This window comes from Orcinus orca, chromosome 2 (assembly GCF_937001465.1).
Source record: "Orcinus orca chromosome 2, mOrcOrc1.1, whole genome shotgun sequence".
Taxonomy (NCBI): domain Eukaryota; kingdom Metazoa; phylum Chordata; class Mammalia; order Artiodactyla; family Delphinidae; genus Orcinus; species Orcinus orca.
In genome coordinates, this window is record NC_064560.1 from 20,409,458 (window position 1) to 20,431,648 (window position 22,191).

The following is a 22,191-nucleotide window of genomic DNA, read 5'->3' on the forward strand; positions in this document are numbered from 1 at the left end:
GTGAACTTTTGTCAGAGCGTAGCAAATTTTTTAAAGATTATGTTTGAATGTTTTATCACAACCGGTATGCCCCAAACGTCACCAAAGGGTCAGCCTCATACACATTCATGCTTATACTGCAGTGTGGCTGTGCTTTTATCTTGCTTTTCTAGAAGAACTTCTTTCCTAGGGTTTCCCCCTGAGCATTTCTGTGCTGGCTTGCCCACTTCCCCCGGGCCTCGTGCAGGACTCTGAGGTGGGTCCCAGCCACTGCCACCACGGTTGCCTCCTCTTCCTGTGCGGGTTTCTAGAACAAGGAATTCCCTCCGCCTTCCACCCAAGGTGCGCACGAACTCTTCCCTTGCCCCCCTCCGCCAAAGTGACAGCTCGAGTCAGGTTGTCACTTTGGCAAGACTCTATTTTTAAGAGAGTATAACACAGAGTAATATCGGGATGGTGACAGGCACAGGGCGTGGAGTAGATATGGGTGGAATAAATGAATTATGCTCACAGCCTGTGAGGCAGAATCCAACCTACCCTTGAACCAATCCCGACCCCCTGGTCTGGGCCCAGCTTTCTCCTTCAAGGGACCCGAAGGAGGAAGCTGTTTCTCCAGCTCTCCCTCCCTCCTTCTGGGCTGCTTCCAGGGTGATGGGCAGTGAGTGTGCCCACCCCTTACTCATGGGGGGCCAGGGTTTTGCCCATTGGCCACCAAGGGGATGCAGTGGCCCAAACCCAGCCCCTTCTGAGTCTTCAATCTTGGACAACCTGGTGGCTTTCACAGCCTCTCCTTTCCCCACATCCTACCCCACTAAGAATAAACAACTCACAAATACAACAGCAACAAAAACACCACACATTCCAACCAAAGGATAAGCAGTAGTTCCTGTAAAACAACCTCTCAACCTATTAGCGTTGCTCTCCAGTCAACATTTGTTGGTTCCAACCACCCCTTTCCCAGTCAGTGGGAGAAAACGAAAGTTCTTCTTAGCATTCTTTCCCTTTTCTGGCCATCCTTTCCCACCTCCTTGCACGCTCTCTCTGAGGTTGGGCTCTCTGTGTCAGGCGGAGGCCTTGACGCCTCTTTTGTGTCAAAAAGGAGAGAGGGCATGTCTGCTGTGGAGGTGCTTAGGTCAAGGCCCTGGGAAGCCTTTTCCTTTGGCCCCTACCGGTCCCTGGCGCTGGGCCAGTGCTGCTCTGAGGGGCAGGGGTGGGGACGCCGGGTAGAGAGGTGGCCCCTCAGACGGCTGGACGGGGGGTGCCTGGAGCACAGACGTTCCCCCCTTGTTCCCAGCGCCAGCGGGGCCTCTGTCTCCTCACGTCCGGTCATGCCAGCTCCGTTTATGAAAGGACTTCTTCATTTGGGGCCAAGTAGCCTCCGCTCCACCCATCCTGGCTCCCCAGACCAGGCCATGACTGTGGGACCAGGTAATCACCCTGTGGTCTGGGGTGAATTTTAAGGCAAGTTTGCTGGGGGAGGGGGGATGGAGCCTGGGTTTCTGGCTACGTTTGTTCCTTCAGTTGACATCCCTACTCGGACCTGGAGCTGGGTGTCAGGCTAAGGCCAGCCTTTTGGGCCCTCTCTTTGGGGGCCAAACAGAGATGCCAGAAGGCGTCCCAGATTTTCCGGGCCATACGTCATAATGTCCCAGGCCGTTCAGGTACTGGGACGCAGGCCACTGTGGTAGCAATGGTTTTGCCTCTTTACTTCCTAAAACTCCTCCTTCCTAAGTTCAAACCCCAGTAGGAATCTTTTCCAACCAAGATCTTAAAGTTTATCAAAAGCATCTATAAGTTCTCCCTCCGCTGCATCCAGCAGTCGATGTGTAATGGATTCTGTGACCTCATGCGAGTGCTGAATGAGGGTACATGGAAGATCCAGAAGGTAAGGGAGCAGCGTGGGGGGCCCTAGCCTCGGTCCGCGGCAAACCGCCCGGAGAGCGTCCTCTCAGTTGAACTTTCCTAGGCTTCCTTTTCCTCAGGCGCGATCGCAGTCTGGCGGATTCTTCTCGGCGTGTGAGTGGACGTTGGTGTGTGTGAACGCGCGGGCAGCCTTTTGTCTGGGTTGCCAGGCCCACTCAGGCCTTCCTCCCGCTAGCATTTGGGTAGGAGGACAAACAGACTCACTCCTGGCCGAGACTTCATACAGATGTCTCGTTTGCTCCTCGAGATGTCACGCCAGCGCGGTGCCTCGTCTGGCTTTTGTATAATGCCCTGAGTTCCGGAAACACAGACACCTACACCACAGCAGGCTTCCCAGAGTAGCTGAGTGTCTGTGGATACCCCAAATAGCAGCTATTTCTCAAACAAATAAAGCAAGGATGGAGTGATGTTTTAAAGGGGACTTTTCATCAGGAAAGAAAACATAAGTTGATGTTTCTACTGATTCGATGACAGAGATACTTCCATGCAAAGTGAAAAACTACAGGCATGGCGGGTCCCGCACGTCCTTGGAAGGATGCAAGGTGGGGAGGAAGTGATGGGCTGCTGAGGGAAGGCCAGCAGGTACTGAAGAGAGTTAATGCTTTCCCTTGAGGAGGGAGGACCCTCATGTGCTTCTTATTCTGCTGGAGCAGCGCCGGGTATCTGGAAAGGGACAGGGGCCGAATGCAGAGAAGACAGTCGAGGCTGGATTCTAGTTGTTTCTGTTCAGAGATCTCCCTAAGATGTTCCCGAGGTTCTCTCTCCAGCTGTGGTTCAAAATGCAGCCAGGTGATCCAGAGTGGGTGTGAGGTTCCACAGCGGCCCCCCCTCCCTGCACCTGCCTTTCCTTTTTGGAGGTCAGAATGCCCCCTCGTTACCATTCCTCATCCCCGCAGAAAAGCGGGTGGGAGAGAGGGTGTGACTGCAGAATTCCAGAGGGTCTCTGTTAGGAATCAGCCATACTCCCAACACTTTCTTACACAGTGAACAGTTTTCCTCCCAGCTGGCATGGCTTTGGGTGATCAAGGAGTCCTATTTCTAGAAGCTCCACATCTGTTCAGCAGGGCAAGGTTCTGCTGCTGCTTTTCCTCCCTCTAATGGCCTTTTCTCCCCCTATGAATAACAACAATGATCATTAAGATTATTCACTCAATCAGTGAACGTTTACAAGCACCTGATTATACTGGGCACTGTTCTCTGGGGAGATGCCGGTCATAGAACCCGACTGGTGCATCGCGCTTTACAGTTTACAGAGTGCGTTCAGTTCAGATTAGATCACCTGATCTTTTCTTTTCTTTATGCATTTTAAACGTTGTGGTAAAGGACACATGACACAATTTACCATCTTCACCATTTTTAAGGGTACAATTCCGTAGGTGTGAAGTATATTCACGTTGTTGTGAAACTGATCTCCAGAACTTTTTCACTTTGCAAAACTGAAACTCTACCCATTAAACAAGAACTCTCCTTTGCCCCTCCCTCCAGCCCCTATCAACTGTCTGCTTTCTGTCCCTATGAATTCCATGACTCTTGGTTCGTCATGTGAGTGGAATCACTCAGTATTTGTCCTTTTGTGTCTGGCTTGTTTCGCTTTGCATCGTGTCCTCAGGGTCGTTCATGTTGTAGCCTGTGCCCTGATCTTTTCTAAACCTCTATAGCAACCCTTCCAGTTGGGGTTCCATGCTTCACAGGTGAGGAAATGGAGCCTCCAAGCAATTAAGCGATTGCTTGGGGCCACATAGCTAGTGTAGTGGGCTGAATAATGTCTCCCAAAAAGCTGTGTCCAAGCCCTAACCTGCAAATGTGACCTTACTTGGACATAAAGACGCTTGTAGGGTCTTTGCAGATGTCATCAAGTTATGGATCTCGGGTTGAGATCATCTTGCATTTTGGGTTGGGCCCTGAGTCTAATGACTGATGTCCCTATAAGAGCAGGGAGAGGAGGACTGAGATACACAAAAACAGAAACACAGGGAAGAAGGCCAGGTAAGTGAGGGGCTGGTCACAGCTCTCCTGCAGCCCCGGCCTTCCCTACCCTACTCTCTGCTGCAGGGGGCTGACCTGTATGAACTGATCCACAGGCTCTCCTGTCCCCTGGCTTCCAGGTGGGGGTGAGGCAGGTGAGGTCAGCAGGCTTATCCCCCTGCTTGGCTCTCCTCCCGCGAGGTCACTGCCCCTCCGAGCCTCTCTTCCTGGAGTCCGGCATGAAGTCCCTCCCTCCTCTGTCTGGTCGCCACTGTAACTCTTCTCCCTGGCGCCCGATCACACCTTTGAGCTAATCCTTTAGCGATCAAACCCTAATCGCCCTTCTGGGCCGCGTGACAGCTGTCTCCTCTTGGAACCCTAAGCAACACAAACCACTAGAATGTGAACTTCATGGGGGCGCCTGTTTTTTACCTAGTTTTGTGCTGTATCCCAGGAGCCTCGACTCGTTCCTGGTAAACTTTCAGCAGGAAATCTTTGCTGAATGAACTGGGTGTGGAATACTCAGGTAGGCGCCAGGCCTATCTGCATTGTCAGTTCCCAGCGTTTATTTTCTCCTTTATAGAGAGAACACTTTTAGGCAACTTCAGATTTTAAATATGACTTAAGCAGTATTGTTAATAAAGCTTACGGTCATTTTTGGGCCCCCTCGCCCACCGTCCTGCATTTGGCTGGAAGAGCAGGGCCTACGGAGATCTGATGGGTCCACGATCGTGTGGCTGGAGAACACTGATGTTCCTTCTGCTATTACAATAGTCTGAACTCGACCTGCCGCCCCACTGGCTTCCACACGTGTCTTATTTCCCTGCAGACTCTTAGATGGAGCGGCTGACACCAGCCGTGTTGCTCTCCTCTCCATCCTCCCCTGCTAGGGCCTCCAATGTCCCTCCCTCGCTGGCACTAGGCTTCTCTTCCTGATGGTCCCGGACGCCACCTTTATTTAAGGAGCCAAAGGTCTCTCTCCATGTCTCTCCCTCTGAGCTTTGTATTACCCTTGACCTACTCTAGCTTGTCCTCTCTCTTCTGATGAGCTTTCTCCTCTCTCAGCTGTGGTCCTTTCAGTTTCCTTCTGCTCTTTCTGCATGAGAAGTCGTTGCCTTGAGGGCCAGGGTGCAGCTGCTGTTGCCCTGCACGCCCACAGCCCTCCAGCCAGGAGATGTTCATTTGTTCTGATTCTTCTCCCTCCGCCTGGTGTCTGCCCTGCTTTTTTTTTTTTAAAGAGCATATCCTTTTTTAAAAAAATATATGTATTTATTCATTTATTTATTTGGCTGTGTCGGGTCTCAGTTGTGGCACGTGGTATCTTAGTAGCAGCATGCAGGATCTTTCGTTGTGGCGTGTGGGCTTCTCTCTAGTTGTGGCGCATGGGCTCACTAGTTGCAGTGCATGGGCTCCAGAGCACACGGGGCTCAGTATTTGCGGCACACGGGCTCTCAAGTATGCGGCTTAGTCGCCCCACGGCATGTGGGATCTTAGTTCCCCGACCAGGGATCAAACCCGCGTCCCCTGCATTGGAAGGCAGATTCTTAAGCACTGGACCACCAGGGAAGTCCCATGGTGTCTGCCCTTCTTGCTCCTGGTTTCATGTGGATGTGGGCTGGCCCCACCACTGAGTCCTGTTCCCTCTGCTGTGTTCTAGATCTTGTGCAAAACTGAATCTTCCCAGGCAAGACGGTCTGTTACCCTTGATGTTGTCCCTTAATGGGTACTTGGATTCCTCAAGCAATAGTTACCACTTGGTGTATTAGTCAGGGTTCTCCAGAGAAACAGAACCAATAGGATCTATCTATCTATCTATCTATCTATCAAAAGATTTATTATGTGGGATTGGCTTATGCAATTACAGAGGACGAGAAGTCCCACAATTTGCTCTCTTCAAGCTGGAGACCCAGGAAAGCCGATGGTTGTTCCTGTCCAAGTCTGAAGGCTCAGAGATAGAATCAGGAGTGTTGATGTCCAAGGGCAGGAGAAGACTGTTATCCCAATTCAGTTGGGCAGAGTGTGAATTTTCCCTTGCCTTTTTGTTCTATTCAGGACATCAATGGATTGGATGAAGCCCACTGCATTGGGGAGGGGGGATCTTCTTTACTCAGGCCACCAGTTCAAATGCTAATCTCTTCTGGAAACGCCCTCACAGACACACCCAGAAATAACCAGATATCTGAGCGTCCCTTGGCCCAGTCAAGTTGATACATAAAAGTAAGCTTCGGACTGGAATATCTGCCTTTCTCCTCCACCTTGACTGAGAGTCAGGCCCTGCCCTGGACTAGAATTCATAGTGGATGCTGATTTCACTTTCTTCGGAAAAATATTCTGCTTCCTTGGAAGAGGCACCTTCACTACTGTAGAAGCCAGATGATGGTGCTTCTGATTTCCAAGAGTCCTAGATTCTGAAGATCTATCTGACCTGAGAATGAAGGCTTGGGGATGATGGCAATATATTTATTTCTCTGATGGCAGAAGGGACCGTGAGTCAAATTTCTTTTTATCTCTCATAAAGAAACCATGTTCTGTTCTCTCTGGGACAGGGCTGCAGGAGGCATCAGAACCTTTTAAACTTGGGGCAGTCTGTGTGCTGCAGCATGGCACAGTTGTCTCCCCAGGTGTGCCCTTGTTATCTGGACAGTCTAGCTCCTCAGAGGGCCATCTCTCAAGAAGAGGGTTCCAGGCTCCACTAGGTCTGGGAAATGCTAAGTGAAAGCAAAGTTATATAGGTTGCTTTATTGCAGAACTTCTCAGAGTCCTTAATTTGCTAAATCAGCCATTGAGTCAGTACATACCTCTCTACCACCCACTGTGTGTATGATGTCGTAGGTGGTGCTGGAAACCTGGGGATGAGAAGGTTGGTATGAAGCTTACATGCCAGTAGCAGCTAGACAGGAAATGACTACCTCTCCACTGAGAATGTGGTTGTGATGACCGATAAGCGCCATAAAGGAGAAAAGCCCGCTGCTGTGAGAGCGCTTATCTCTAGGTCCTAATCGGTCTGGGGAATCCTGGAGCGCCTTTTCTGGGGAAATGACGTTCAAGATAAGACCTGAAGAAGGAAAGGCTGTGGACCAGGAGGAAGCCGTCTGGGTGCAAAGACTTTTAGACAGGAGGGCGGTTTATGCAAATGTCTTGAGTAGGAAAGGGCTGGGCGTCTAGGCCTTGTTTTGAAAACAAATCAGATCTCAAATCAGGGAACTCCTCCCTCTGCACCGCTTTCCACCCTCCCGTGTGTTGTGGGATCAGCACTTGGCTTTGGTTTTATAGAAGGATCCCTAGCAGGGGTTCGGGAGGCTCGGGCTGCGGTTGCCACCAGTCAGTAATTGGCAGAGAGACGGTGCCCTAACTTCGCTGAGCCTTGTGTTTCTTGCCAATAAATTCAGGGGTGGACAGCATGATTCTGAAGATCCCTTCCAGCTGCGGTGTGCTGTGATTTCTTGGGAATGTGCCTCATTTTCTTAGGGTAGAGAGAGAAGGGCAGTCGAGCTCATATTAAACAGGGGAACTTTGAGGCTAGGAGGGAAATCGTTCAGTACTGTGGAGGGTGAGATAGAAAAATGCAGCATGGTGACCGTCCTAAGGCCTGAGGTGACCCAGTCAGGACGTTCTCTAGTCACTGGGGCCTCACTGTGCTTTTATCATTCATCAAAGAGCTGCTATTTACCAAGTGCTCTGGGGCATGCGGGGCCTTGCTGTGAGTCCAGAGGGCAGCCTGGAAGAGGTGTCCTCACCCCACGTGCTTTCTTCCTTCAAAGGCAGGATTGCCAGGGACATGAAGCCTCAAGGGCTCTACTGGGGACAAAGGACTCTGATGGACACTGAACAGGCCAGAGGGCTGCCCAGGAGAGACTGGCATCTTTTCCTGCCAGCCCAGCCCCCATTCTGGGAGACCCTGGGGTGGGAACAGTGACCCAGAATCCGGGAGAACCCAGCAGGAGACTTTCAGAGGAGCATTTATTTTACAAAGTAAGAGACGTGCTCCGAATGCCAACCCAGTCCTATTTTCGAGCTCCTGCAGGTCAGAAAAGAAGACGCCCTCTGTAGCACCAGCCTAGAAGTTAAGAACAAATAAGGAATGAAAACCATGATCTCCCAGGATCCCCGTTTCTCTCTTTTTCCACTTTCAATCTCTCTCTCCCCCCTCCCCCACCCCGCCCCTCCACATTTTTCTGCTTCTCGGAGTCAGATGCTTCGTTCCATCCTTCCTCCCTGTCCCAGAAAACAGACACTGGCTTTGCTGCTGCTCTCAGATTTCTTCACTGCAAGAACTTGGTGTGAAAAGCTTTCTCCCTGCTTGGAGGGAAGTAGAGCACTAGTCTTATCTTTGAGCTGTGGCTGGGAACATTCTGGGTGCCCACACCCACCCTGCCCCAGGCCCATGGCAGATACACGTCCTGCAAAGGTCCCTTTCTCCGTGGGGCCGGTGTGTTCATTTACTAGGGCCTCTGTCACAAAGTACCACACACTCTGTGGCTTACACACCAGACAGCTATGGTTTCACGGTTCTGGAGCCTGCAAGTCTGAGCTCAAGGTACCAGCAGGGTTGGTTCCTTCTGGGGGCGGTGAAGGAAGTGTCTTTTCCAGGCTCTCTTCTTACCTTGTCCACGGCCGTCTTCTCTGTGTCTCTTCATATCGTTTTCCATGTGCGTGTCTGTGTCCACATTTCCCTTTCTTATAAGGCCACCAGTCACATAGGACTAGGGCCCACCCTAATGACCTCGTTTTGACTTGATTACCTCTTTGAAGACCTCATCTCCAAGAAAGGTCCCATTCTGAGGTACTGGGAGTTGGGACTCCAACATATGAATTTGCAGGAGATACAATTCAACCCATAACAGCTAGTACGTTTTTTTTTTTTAATTAATTAACTTATTTATTTATTTTTGGCTGCGTTGGGTCTTTGTTGCTGTGCGTGGGCTTTCTTTAGTTGTGGTGAACGGGGGCTACTCTTCGTTGCGGTGTGCGGGCTTCTCGCTGTGGTGGCTTCTCTTGTTGCAGAGCATGGGCTGTAGGCGTGCGGGCTCAGTAGTTGTGGCTCGCTCTAGAGCACAGGCTCAGTAGTTGTGGTGCATGGGCTTAGATGCTCCGTGGCATGTGGGATCTTCCCAGACCCGGGGCTCGAACCTGTGTCCCCTGCATTGGCAGGCGGATTCTTAACCACTGCGCCACCAGGGAAGCCCAACAGCCAGGAAGTCTTAAACTTCAGTGTACCTATGGCTTCCCTGGTGGCTTATTAAAAATTGGATTGCCAGGGGCTTCCCTGGTGGCGCAGTGGTTGAGAGTCCGCCTGCCGATGCAGGGGACGCGGGTTCGTGCCCCGGTCCGGGAGGATCCCACATGCTGCGGAGCGGCTGGGCCCGTGAGCCATGGCCGCTGGGCCTGCGCGTCTGGAGCCTGTGCTCCGCAGCGGGAGAGGCCGCAACAGTGAGAGGCCCACGTACCGCAAAAAAAAAAAAAAAAAAAAAATTGGATTGCCAGGACTTCCCTGGTGGTCCAGCGTTTAAGATTCTGTGCTTCCAATGCAGCTTCCAATGCGGGGGATGTGGGTTCGGTCCTCGGTCGGGGAACTAAGATCCTGCATGCTGCGTGGTGTGGCCAAAAAGAAAAGAAAAGAAAAGAAAAAAAACAAAAAATGGAAGTGTTAGTGACAGCCCCACAGATTCTAATTTGATAGAACTGGGGTGGAGTTCTGGACTCTCTGTTTTCACAGCCCCCTGGGATAAGTGTGTTGTGCCCCCTCTTCCCATAAACCCCTCCCAGATTTCATACCATGAACTCAGCCCTTCGCTTACTGAGGGCTTATGACGGTGTTGTACCCACCACCTCAAGCTGCAAAGAAATGACTTTCTTTTCTCTCTAGCTTTTCCTAAGTCTCTACTGCAGGGCCAGGCCCCACTCACATGTCACCACACACCCTCTTTCATTTTCCGCCCTTGTCACATCTGGAGGCTGCCGAGCCCACTTTGATGGCCGTCATCCTCTTACTGGTGGGTGGATGGTGTGACTTGGGCTTGGGACTTTGGGGCCCGGCTCTCCTGCTTGTTGACTGGTTGATCCCTGGGCCTCTCTGAGGCTGAGTTTACGTACATCTGCACTGAGAAACTTCCTTGTCCATCCCAGAGGGCCCCTGACTGGATCGAAGGAAACAATGTTTGCAAAAGGCGGGGTACCTGGTATGTAGAGAGGGCAGAGTGGATACTGGTTACTATTATAATCCTCTTCCTGCTTCAGATGGCAAAATCCGATTTAACACATTTCTGCAAGCCACATGTGCTATAAGGCAACAAGGAGAAAGTCTATCCCAGAGACCTCAGAGGCTGTCAGTTCTGGAAATGAAGATGGAACCTCTCCTTCGAATGTAGCATCCAGTGTTGGCACGTGAGATCTGCAAGGTGTGCTCTGAAAACCTGGTTTAGAAATCCACTGCCTGATGACTTCTCGCCTGAAAAAAACCTGCCCCTCATCTCCAAACTGGAGGTATAATGGTTATACCAGGATGGCATAATGGTTACAAGCATAGGGTCTGGAGCCTACCTGGTTTCAAGGGGCCAGTACCATCATCTCCTAGTTGTGCCACCTTTTGCAAGTCACTTAACTTCTCTGTGCCTTGGTTTCTTCATTTGTAAAACAGAGAAATAATAATTCTGTGATGGTTAATTTTCTGTGTCAATTTGACTGGGCCAACGGTTGACCAGAGAGCTGGTAACACTTTGTTTCTGGTGTGTTTGTAAAGGTGTTTGGGGAAAAGATTAGCACTTGAATAGGTAGACTGAGTAGAGAAGATCGCCTTCACCCACGCAGGGGGGCCTCACTCAAGCTGCTGAGGTCTGAACGGAGTAAGCAGGCAGAGGATGGGCGTGTTCACTCTCCCTCCTTGAGCTAGGCTGTCCATCTGCTCCTGCCCTGGGACATTGGGGCTCCTGGTTCTTGGGCCTTTGGACTTGGACTAGGACTTACACCGTCTGTCCCCTGATTCTCGGGTCTTCAGGGTTGAACTGGAACCACACCACGGGCGTTCCTGGGTCTCCAGCGTACAGAGAACAGGTTGTAGGACTTCTCAGCCTCCATCATCAAGTGAGCCAATCCCTCATAATATCTGTCTATCTATCTATCTATCACCTATTGGTTGTGTTTCTCTGGAGAACTCTGACTAATACGATTACCTTCCTCACTGTATTCATTGTGTTTTCTTGCTGTATGACAAATGACCACAAAGGTAGTGACACCCAGTCATAATTCTGCAGGTCAGAAGTCAGGCAGGCTCAGTGGGACCCTCTGCTTAGGGGCTCATAGGCTGGAATCAAGACTGTTATCTGGAGGCTCTGGGGGTGAATCCACTCCCAGGCTTACTCAGATTGTTGGCAGAATTTGGTTCCCTGCAACTGTAGGACGGAAGTCCCTGTTCTGGGTTTACTGTCAGTCCAGGGCCTCCCTGGAGCGGGTTGAGTCAATGAGTGCATTGACTCATTCTTGTGCTTTGCAATTCTGAGACTTCCTCTTCTGCCCCTCGTCTTAAGGGCTTATGTGGTTATATCGGGCCCACCCAGATCATCCAGGATAATCTATTTTAAGGTCAACGGATCACATCTGCAAAGTCCCTTTGTCATGTACGGTACCACATTCATGGACAAGATAGCATACTCATAATCTCAGGAATTAGTGCGTGGAATCTCTTGGGACGCCATAATTCTGCCTACGACAAGGGTATTCCTTAAAGACTTTCCCCCTGGATCAGAGGTCAAGGTGTATTTTACATACATACAATCTCACCTGCAACACATGCTGTAATATGTTTTGTTTTCTCTGCTCTTCAGCACAATCCACATCCAACTTGTGGATGCAGTGGATGGTGAAGCTGACCCCGAATCATCTATGTCAGCCTGCCTCTGTGGCTCAATTCTTGCAAGGCAGTGCGTGGTTTGGGTGGAGTGGCTGTTCTACCACCGCCCTCCAGCTCCAGAAATGGGTCCTTGTTTTCTAAAGTAGTCCCACCCTACCCCCAGGCACACTGATTAGTTCAGAGATGGGCATGTGGTCCACATCAGAAGGATGCTTAGGCTCTCTGATCCAGTTGGGGGAAGGTATTCTCTTCTTGCTCTGTGGGATGGAGGCAGCTTATCCCAGGAGCTGCTCGTGACCATCTTGTAACCGAAGAGGACAGAGCCCTTGGTTGAAACCAATACCAGGAAGACAAACAGGGACAAGAAATGGAAAGGAATATGGGTTTTTGGTGGCATTGTTGAACTGCTGGATCAACCCCTGCCTGAAGCCCACTCCACATTTGGGCTTTTCATTTATGCGGACCAATAAGTTCTTACTGTTAAAACCACTTTGAGTTAGATTGGCTCTTACTTGCCACCAAAAGTACCCCAACAGACAGAACTTTTTTAACAATATGGTGATTTTACAGATTGGAGTAACGGATGGGGCCACCAAGAGAGGTGGGGTCTCCTGGGTTTTTCCTCCCCCCACCGCACCGCAGGGACTGCAGCCACGGGTCCCTCTGAGTTGTGGTCGACAGTGGGGTGAGGAGTGGCCCTGGCAGAGCAGGAGGAATGCCCAGCTGGAGAGGCAGTGGTCAGACAGGGGCTTCTGGACCCCGCGCGGGCAACCCACCTCCTTCTGCTGTCACGCCTGCCCAAATGCACCAGAGGGGGTGACACTGAAGAGGGAAGGAAAGGCCGGTACCTGATTAATGTGAGTGACGTGCTGGGCAGGGCCTGGCATGTGTAGCCCTGGGACAGAGCCACACGCCCTGTGTCCTCTGAGGTGGACGGGGCACCAGAGCAGGGGGTGAGTCACCAGAGAATAGACGTTTGCTTTTTCTCTTCCTCAGCAAGGTCTGTGTCTAAAAACCACCTCCTTGTTATGGGCTGAATTGTGCCCCCTCAGAATTCCTATGTTGAAGCCCTAACACCCTGAACCTCAGAAGGTAACTGCATTTGGAGATAAGGCCTTTATAGAAGGGATTAAGGTTAAATGAGGTCAGAGGTTGGGCCTCTCATCCAACATGACAGGTGACTGTATAAGAAGAGGTGGTGTGGACACACAGAGACACACCAGGGATATGCCCACAGAGGAAGGACCACGCAAAGACACTGTAAGAAGGTGGCCGTCTGCAAGCCAAGGAGAGAGGCCTCTGGAGAAACCAACCTTGCTGACACCTTGATCTTGGACTTCCAGCCTCCAGAACTGTGAGAACATAAATGTCTGTTGTTTCAGCCCCCAAGTCCTTGGTATTTGTTATGGCAACCTGAGCTGACTAATACACCTGGATTGAATGGTGCTCCCCTAAAAGATATGTCCAGCAGAACCTGTGAATATCACCTTATTCAGAAAACGTACCTTTGCAGATGTAATTAGGTTAAGGATTTCGAGATGAAAACATTCCAGATTAACCAAGTGGGCCATAAATCCAATGACAGAAGAGCAGAGGCGAAACACAGAGACGGCCGCGTGAAGGAGGTGGAGATTGGAATCACGCAGCTGCCAGCCAAGGATTGCTGGCGGCCCCCAGAAGCTAGGAGAGAGGCATGGAAAGGGTCCACCCTCAGAACCCCAGAAAGACCAACCTGCCAACACCTTGATTTCACACTGCCATCCTCCAAAACTGTGAGAGAGTAATTTCCATTGTTTTAAGCCACCCAGTTTGTGGTCATTTGTTATGGCAGCGTTAGGAAACCAATACACAGGGGGACTCACGTTTGGGGCCCTCCGGGCTAGATTTAGTCCCGAGGAAGTGGCTGACCCCACCTCTAAGAGCCCAAGCCTCTTGTGCACAACTCTTGCCAGGTGGTGGACGGAGATGGCTGGCGGAATCAAGCAGGAACGGTTTCCAGCAACAGTGCTCGGTGGCCTTCAGAAGCAAAGACATTTTAGACTTGATGTTTTTCTCTGCTCAGATGGTGTGGACCTCTTGGGGTGAGGAGGGAGAGGGAGAGCCCCATGAAGGAGATAAATGGGTTTCCTGACAGTTAGACAAAGTCTGAGTATTAATGGCAAAAGTAGAAGGGATGTGACCATATGTATGTGCACACTGATTGGAGCGCTATTTACTGGTCACCCAGGGCTGGACTTGCCCCCGTAGGTCTGCTCTGGGCTGTGCTTTTGAACGTGGAGATTCCTTACATCTCTATTTCTGCGATCCCTTCTCAAAAAAAATGTAACTACAATTCAGGAATTCTGATGTTTGAAAGAAAACAACTATTATTGGTTAAGCCAGAGACGCGGTGCTGGAAAACAGTGGGCACCCTTCCCCTCCCCCTTCTCCCTCTGTGCCAAACCCTGGACCCCACAAACCACACACAGGCAGAGCCAGATAGCTCCATGGCACTGCCAGGGAGGTGAATCACCGCTTGTTACAGGAGCATCTGTGGCCAGGAATCAGGTGAGGAATTCCTAACATCTCTGGCAGACATGTGGGTGGGTTTACCAAATAGTGGCTCTCCTTCTTGCCAGATGCCTCCTCCGGCTGCAGGATGCTGGCAGTGCTCAGCTCTGGGTGCCCTCATCTTCTCCCTGTTTGGCAAATTCTTCCTTGGTTTTCTCTGTGCCCTGGTCCACTTCACACACTGTGTGGGTGTAAGTTAAGGAAATACGTGATCACGGCCCATGGGGGTGGGGGAACCTGGTGCAGGGAGAGGCTGGAACTGACCTAAGGGCTTGGAGTCAACCAGGAGCCTTCCTGGGATAAGGTGAAGCCCAAGTCAGGGCAGGGCGTTTGGGCTTTGCCACTGGATGCCAAATGTTACAGGGTGCAGATTTTTGAACTAATGGTTTTAAAAGACTGTAAAGTTGAAAGCTGGTGACTTTTTAAAAACATTTTTAAATTTTTTTGGCTCCGCGGCAAGTGGGATCTTAGTTCCCCTACCAGGGATTGAACCGGTGTCCCCTGCGTGGGAAGCATGGAGTCTTAACCACTGGACCACCAGGGAAGTCCCTTAAGCTGGTAACTCTTGAGGAAGCGCCCTACCATACTCCTTGCCTCTCCCATCCCCACCCGAGGGCAGCTCTCTGGCTGGGCTGGCCAGGTGACCCCTGTCCCTGTGTCAGCTACGGTGGACACGGGGGTGCAGAGAGGAGGCTTTGTCTATGTAGGGAGCACTCTCCCCTCGCCATCGGGCATATGGTTGTTCCATTGACCTGAGGGCACTTTTCACACTTTGATCTTCTACTGCCAAAATGGCTACTAGAGCTAGCTATAAACTTGGGGAGAGATTCTCTTTGGAGGAAGACGGACTCCTGTGCACCTGGAGAAGGACCAGGCAGAGGGATCGGAGAATGTGGATCCTTGACAAGGTCCTGCTGAGGTACCGGCCACAGAGGCCATCGCTTAGCTTTGAGGGTGGAGGCTCCTAACAGAAATGAAAGCCTTTCTTTTTCTCAGATGTCAGCTCAGTTGAAAGCAGGTCCCTGTTTTCTTGGCTCTGGTTGTGGCCAAGAGGACGTCCGTCTCCAGGTGGGAACTAAGGGCTGTCAGAGGTATTGTGGGGAGGACGCCGGGGCCACCGTCCCAGAGCCACCATAGCCTGGGGGCCTGTTCTGTTCTCTGCTGCCCACACCCTGCTCTGTGGAACGCTGGTCTATAATTTCATGGACCTGCATTTCCCAAGAATAAAGTCAGACCACAACTCTCTCACTCCCCAGAGCTTAATGAGATCAACAGAACATGGTTGTGTCTAGCCCCAAACCCCACTGTCGGTCGGTGCTCAGACACAGAAAAGAATACAATCCCATACTGTAAACTTTGAAAAGTGGTCCCTGAGGAAAGAAACATGATATACTAAGCAGCTCCTAACTCCAGCTTCACCCCCTGCAAACATCCCCCGAAAGCAAAATATAAAAAGGAAGATTAATCAATAAAATCAGGAACATTCTCTAGTGAATGAAACAGTTTGACGATATTGATAGGGAAACTGCATGAGAACAAAAACTCTTACCCCGCCCCTCCACCCCCAGGCTCTCAGGATCTTAGCCCCTTTCCAGAACTCCACAAAATTTGGAGGAATGACCCTAAGACCTGAGGGATCCGTACAGCAGTTAGAAATACTCAAAATGAGGTAGTGTGAAATCTAGGACATTTCACACCATCTCAGAAGAGAAAGCGAGGTGCAGCTTTGCCAGCAAAGGCTGCTCGGAACCCCACAGAAACTCTCCTCTGTCTCTTCCCTGCCAAGTGACCAGATACAGAAAGTGGCTATGACTGCAAACCCCCCGTCAAAACTATAGGTCAGAAGGGGAGACGTAATTGATCCGATAAGGAATGAAGTATGTCACAGGGAATTCAACCACACTCTAAGAGAGAGAAACGGAAGCCTGGAACAGCAGACATGCAAAAATGATCAAGAAAGCAAAGGCAGGAATAAATAAACAGCCGTAAAGATGATGGACGAAGAAACCAGTCTGGAAAAAAAACCTCATCAAAGGAACACAAGTAGATTGGAATCCGTGTTTCCGGCTGTAATAGACACAGGTGGATCCCCAGACGGCCTCCAATAGGCCATGTTGGCTGCTGCCAGCCAGCCCTTGGCTGCCCTTCTGCCCAGGATGCTATGCAGCCTCCCCAGCCCCAGGGCAGCTGGAAGCCAAGGCTGCCTGATGAGGAAAGGCTGGCCTCCTCGCCTTAAGGTGGACCAACCCCGTGTTCAGGCTCCAGGGTGCTGACTCGTGGGGCCCACAGCTCTACCCACAACTGTGTGGGTGGTGCTCGAGAAGCATGTGAAGGAGACAGTTCACACCAATTGGGACTCATGGCTCATCTATTTCTCAATGAGCACAGAAAGCCTTATTCTTTCCCCACCCAAGAAGAAACAGTTCTAAGCCCTTGATGTGGCTGTAAAGGGAGGATTTTCTGCCCAGAAACTGGGTTTCACTGAGGCTTTTCCTGGGCCTGGCATCCGAGCCCAGCGTCAGCAGGCTGTGGGCCGTGAGCAGGTGTAACTGGTTCTCTGGGCAATGACGGTAATGAGGTCACCAACGAGCCATCCCTCCTGTGTGTTTAAATGGCACAAGCCCAGAATACCTGAGTTTCTCCTGGGGTGAAAAGGAAGGGACACACCTGGGGCCAGTCAGAACTGCTGATGCCATTTTCTGTATCCAGATACTTTCCTCAACCCTGTGTATGAAGCCCCTTTGTAGAGAAGATCTTCTCCTCTGGGAGACAGAGCCCCTGTCCCCCAGCATGGAGCACTACTGAGGCCACACCAGATAGAGCTGGCAGCACCTGGGTCACCCTTGTCCCCTGGTTAAGTAGCCTATCAAAGGTGGTTTCTCCTGAACAACTGGTCTACCCCGTAGTACCTGGCCTCGTCCTGTGTGTGGCTCACGTCGGTGACACCTCCTCAGTGTGACTTCAGAGCTTCTCTGTGATGTTCCTCCCTACCCCTCATCTTCCCCCACACCTCCTGTTCCTTCTGACACCTGAAATTCCAGTTAGACCATATTCCTCTTTGTATTAAGTCAGGCTTCTCCAGAGAAACAGGACCAATAGGATATATATAGATAGACAGATATACAAAGGAGATTTATTGTGAGGGATTGGCTCATGCAATTCTGGAGCCGGAGAAGTCCCCCAATCTGCCCTCTGTAAGCTGGAGGCCCAGGAAAGCCAGGAGTGTAGTTCCAGTCCAAACCTGAAGGCCTGAGAACCAGGGGGCTAGTGGGTAAGTCCTGGTCCAGGTCTGAGGGGGTGCTAATGTCTAAAGTCAGGAGAAGGTGGACATCCCAGCTCAAGCAGACAGAGCGAGTTCCTCTTTCCTCTGCCTTTTTGTTCTATTCAGGCTCTCCATGGATTGGATGATGCCCACACACATCAGAGAGGGAACTCTTTACTCACTCTACCAATTCAAATGCTTCCGAAAACGTCCTCGTAGGCATGCCCAGAAATGATATTTTACCAGCTACTTGGGCATCCCTTGGCCGAGTCATATTAACAATTAAATGACCCAGCAAGAACACAGATGCTGCTCAGAGAGGCGATAGCTCAGCTGCCAGAGGTCAGCCATTGACATCTTGATGAAAGACCATCACATTTTCCCTTAAAACCTAAGGTTTAGGAGAACATAGGGCTGGGCTGGGACCTGCAAGAAGAAGGAAAGGAGTGAGGTAGACACTAGGGTGGGCAGGTGGAGGAAGCTGAAGATTCCTTTGTCTACTTTTACAGTTTGCCTGTGGGCTGGTCCAGCTTTGGGTCAGGTGTGGGAGAGAGGGCCATGGGGTACGGAAGTCCACCGGGACCCTACATACTTCTTCCCAGACCTGTGCCAAAGCTAACCTTGCTTGAAAAATAAGATCAATGCACTGGTGAACCGTGGTGAGCTCTGGGGACTGTGGAGGAACCCAGCCTTGCCTCCCCAACCTGTCCAGTTACAAACGAGGAGGAACCTGGGAGCACAGCCACCATTGGCTTCATGCTCTACGGAGCTGCCTAACGACTGAGGACTTCTCTGAGTCGGGTTTGTTACCACGTTTCGCTCCTGGAATGCATTGTTTTCTTTCCTTTTTAAGACATTTGAAGTCGTTTGATGAGCTGACGTTTATATTTCATGTTCTCTCATGCCAAATGGGCACTTATTATTATCTAGAATTACCAAAGCATTTGGTGTTTTCCAAGCTTAGCTACCTTCAGATTCCAAGAATATCTTGCTTTTAATACAATATAGGGGGTCTGAAACAGTTGTATGTAAATCAGATTTCTGACAATGTAGTAATGTTGAAAATTCACTAGTGACCAAAAGGAAACTTCTGATGGATCTGGGGGGGGTGCAAAATAAAATAATTATCATTCTGTAATGATTACAGTTGCCTCTGTGCTAGACAATGGAAGTATCGTAAGCTGAGATTCTGGGCTGGCGTTTTTTACAGGAAGGCATCCTGTAATATAAATGCTTACTTGTCTTATATCCTCTCTGTAGTTATCCCGTCTTTTCCTTCATTTGTTTTTCCTCCTCCACTTTTACTTTAATTGGGCTGTGACTCACATAACAAGTCTAGCGCATTAGAAGCCAGAGCAAGACATTCAGGGATAGTCCCAAGAACCCTGGGGCTGGCAGGCACCCCAGCTCCAGGGGAAGCCATCCGTTTCCTCAACTGGTCCACCTGGCAAAAGGTAATTACCGTTTGTGGTGCTTGTTAAAGCAGCTGGTGGAGTGAGAGCAGGTTGGGCTGCCCCTTTGCGCCCCAAACAAATGAAACACCTGCTGTTCACAGCCCCATCCTAGGTGTTGGTGCAATCGCCTTCCCTGGATTCCCAAGACGTCAGCCTTGAACATGAGTCCTTGCTGCCTTGAAGGCTCATAGGCGGGTCCTGCCTGGAAGTAGGGGGGCGCAGAGGGGGGTCTCCTCCAGACCTGGCCCCAGGGTCCCCCTCAGCCTGGAGTTCTCTGATGGCGGCGGGAGCCCCAGAGTTCTGGTGACTTGGCAGGGAGGAAGCGTGACTCGTCAGGCTAGTTGCGATTCTAAGGTATGAGGCCGCCGCTCACTTAAAGGAAATGCAGCCTTCTCCTCTCCCTTCCGAGAGGGAGCCGCCAGAGCCCTGGTTTAACACGAGTTAAACAGGTGCCAGAAAGAACAAAGAGCTCTCGGCCTGCTGATCTGGTTTGAAAGCTGCTGTGCAAGCGGCCAGGGCAGGGCTGTCCCAGTGTCTGTCAGCCCAGCCCTCCCGGCTGCCCTGAGGTGGCCGTGCGTTCTGGGGTGAGGCCAGTGGCCAGCAAGGGTTCGCTTATCTCCGTGATCGAGCAGGCCTGGGATCTAAAAGGCAGACTCTTTCCCTTCTTGTTCCAAACCTCTGTGTGTGTGTGTGTGTGTGTGTGTGTGCGCGCGCGCGCGCGCGTGTGTGTGAAATTGCAGGGGAAGGGGGGAGCCTGCAGGGCATAGAACAGCATCTCTCATGCCAGGTGCCCCGTCTGTTCCCCTCACGTTGGAGCTGGGCAGAGCAAGAGGCTGAAGTCGATGTTACTCCACTAACAAAGACAGAAGCTTTGAAACAGACCAGTTCAGGCCTCCATGATGGGAGGCAGAGGTTCTGAAAGGAGCCTGATGGGAAAGTTGCTGTTTCACTTGGCTCAGTGGTGTGGGACAGAGAGGAGGGGAGATGCACCCTCGGGAGCTGGCTCTGTAAAGTGGATATAGGACGAGGGCAGGTGGGCTTTTGCAGCTTTGTGCCTTTTTAGGAGGTCGTGCTATAACTGCTCAGTGCATTCTCCAAGAAGCAGGCTGGGGAGAGCATCTCAGTTGCCTGGGTTGGGCATGGGACAGGGCATGGAGTGCCGGCAGCCGTTTGGGGGGAAGTCAAAGCACAAGGCAAGGCCAGGCCAGGCCAGGACGGCGGGCTGGTTTCACCTTGTGAGCCAACTCTGACCCCAGGGTGCTGTGTTGAGAAGGATCCTAAGTCTCTATCGCAACGGTCTTTCATGTTCCACCAAGGCTGTCAGGGGCGCAGGAGGTCCTTAACCAGCAGACTGCCAAGCTCGTGGAGCTGTGCACCTTTCCTCATCTCTGACGTGCATGTGACCCAGGTCACACAGAACTCTGATTCCTGGGATGTGGGAGCCCTTTCTTTATGAGGCCAGACATATCTGGGCTGGGAGGCAGGGGCAGGCCAGGGCCTGGGAGGCTGAGCCCAGATCTCTTCCTGGTCGGTGGACTAAAGAGCTGGTAGCTGAATGAGGGACCCCTTCTCCTGAAACTCTGGCAGGTTGGGGCAGTTTTTTGACCATTGCCCTGGGGACAGGGGCTTACACATGGTGGGTGCACTCCTCCCAGAAAGGCCCGAAGTCCAGAATAGAGGGCGGTCTCTGGACACCTGACCTGCTGGCTGCCTTGCACAGAGCCTGGAGGGGTTTTGTGTGGGATTAAATAAATTGAAGCACATCAATTAGGCCGGTGCTGATATACACTAGGTGCTCCATGAATATAAATTCACTTTTCCTTTCTCTCTTTTACAAAAAATGTGGTAAAAATGTGCATAATGTGAAATTTACCATTTTAACCTTTTTTTTAAAAAAAATAATTAATTAATTTTTGGCTGCATTGGGTCTTTGTTGCTGTGTGCGGGCTTTCTCTAGTTGTGGCGAGCGGGGGCTACTCTTCGTTGCGGTGCGCGGTCTTCTCACTGTGGTGGCTTCTCTTGTTGCGGAGCACAGGCTCTAGTCTTGCGGGCTTCAATAGTTGTGGCTCGCAGGCTCTAGAGCGCAGGCTCAGTAGTTGTGGAGCACGGGCTTAGTTGCTCCGCGGCATGTGGGATCTTCCCAGACCAGGACATGAACCTGTGTCCCTTGCATTGGCAGGCAGATTCTTAACCACTGCACCACCAGGGAAGTCCTGATATGTCCTTTTGTGACTGGTTTATTTCACTTAGCATAGTGTCCTCAAGGTTCATCCATGTTGTAGCAAGTGTCCAGATTTCCTTCCTTTTTGAGGCTGAATAATATTCCATTGAATGTATATGTACCACATTGCTTTTATCCTTTCACCCATCAGTGGACACTTGGGTTGTTCCCACCCTAGGCTATTGTGACTAATGCTGCTATGAACATGGTATACGTGTGTCCATTTGAGTCCCGTTCATTGAGTCCATTTCAGTGCTGTTCTGGGCACACACAGAGGTGGATCCTTTCTCCTTTGAAACACCTTTAGCAAATTTGATTTTCAACAACTTGAATAGATATCATGGAGGTTGGAGTCGGCCAGCTGTTGTCTGTAGCACTGTCAGATGGCTTCTCACCCTGTGTTCGTCTTGGGGCCCAGAGATGAGGCCATCAGCCCAACTGGCTCCTGGCTCTGTATGGGTCCTCTCTCACCCCCAAAGAGCCTTTTAATCTCTCTAGGCCACTGTCCCTTCCAGTCTATAGCATTGATGGGTCAGCCTAAAACCTGCACTTTACAAGTCCTCCCTGAAGCATGAGCCGTAGCAACAGCATCCCACCTGTCCTGATCCTGCAAGTCCATCTTTTCCATTGGCCCTAGTGTCATCCACTTGCTGTGCACATCTCACCCTAACACCTTCTACTGCCTGCAGGATACAGGTGAGGTCTTCCCTGACCATACCTCCCCACTTTTTGCAATTTATACCACAGTTGCTCATAGTTTTGCACCTTCTATGCCTTTGCTCGTGTGGTCCCCTCTGAATGCCATCCACCTATTACGCCCAACCCATCCTTCGAATATCTACCTGATCCAATTTATCTTTGAAGCCTCAGCTCAAGGATTTGCTCTTCCAGAAGGCCTTCCTTGTGTGGCCTGGCAGAGTAGGAATTCAGAAATGTCTGATGAATTGACGAGGGAATGGCATCCCCAGCGATCTCCCTCCAGGGGAAATGC

The 22,191-nt window shown here is 51.0% G+C and overlaps 1 long non-coding RNA gene across 2 annotated transcripts; it reads right to left on the reverse strand.

Moving 5' to 3' along the window:
* Positions 1 to 7,810: 7,810 nt before the first annotated feature.
* On the reverse strand, positions 7,811 to 17,529 carry LOC117203680 (uncharacterized). Of its 2 annotated transcripts, XR_007475632.1 has the most exons (4): positions 16,895 to 17,529; positions 14,306 to 14,444; positions 9,355 to 13,729; positions 7,811 to 9,128 (listed from the first exon to the last, which is right to left on the reverse strand). It is a non-coding gene; the product is annotated as an uncharacterized LOC117203680 (long non-coding RNA). The 2 variants fall into 2 exon arrangements; XR_007475633.1 differs by having other exon boundaries at positions 9,355 to 14,444.
* Positions 17,530 to 22,191: the final 4,662 nt, after the last annotated feature.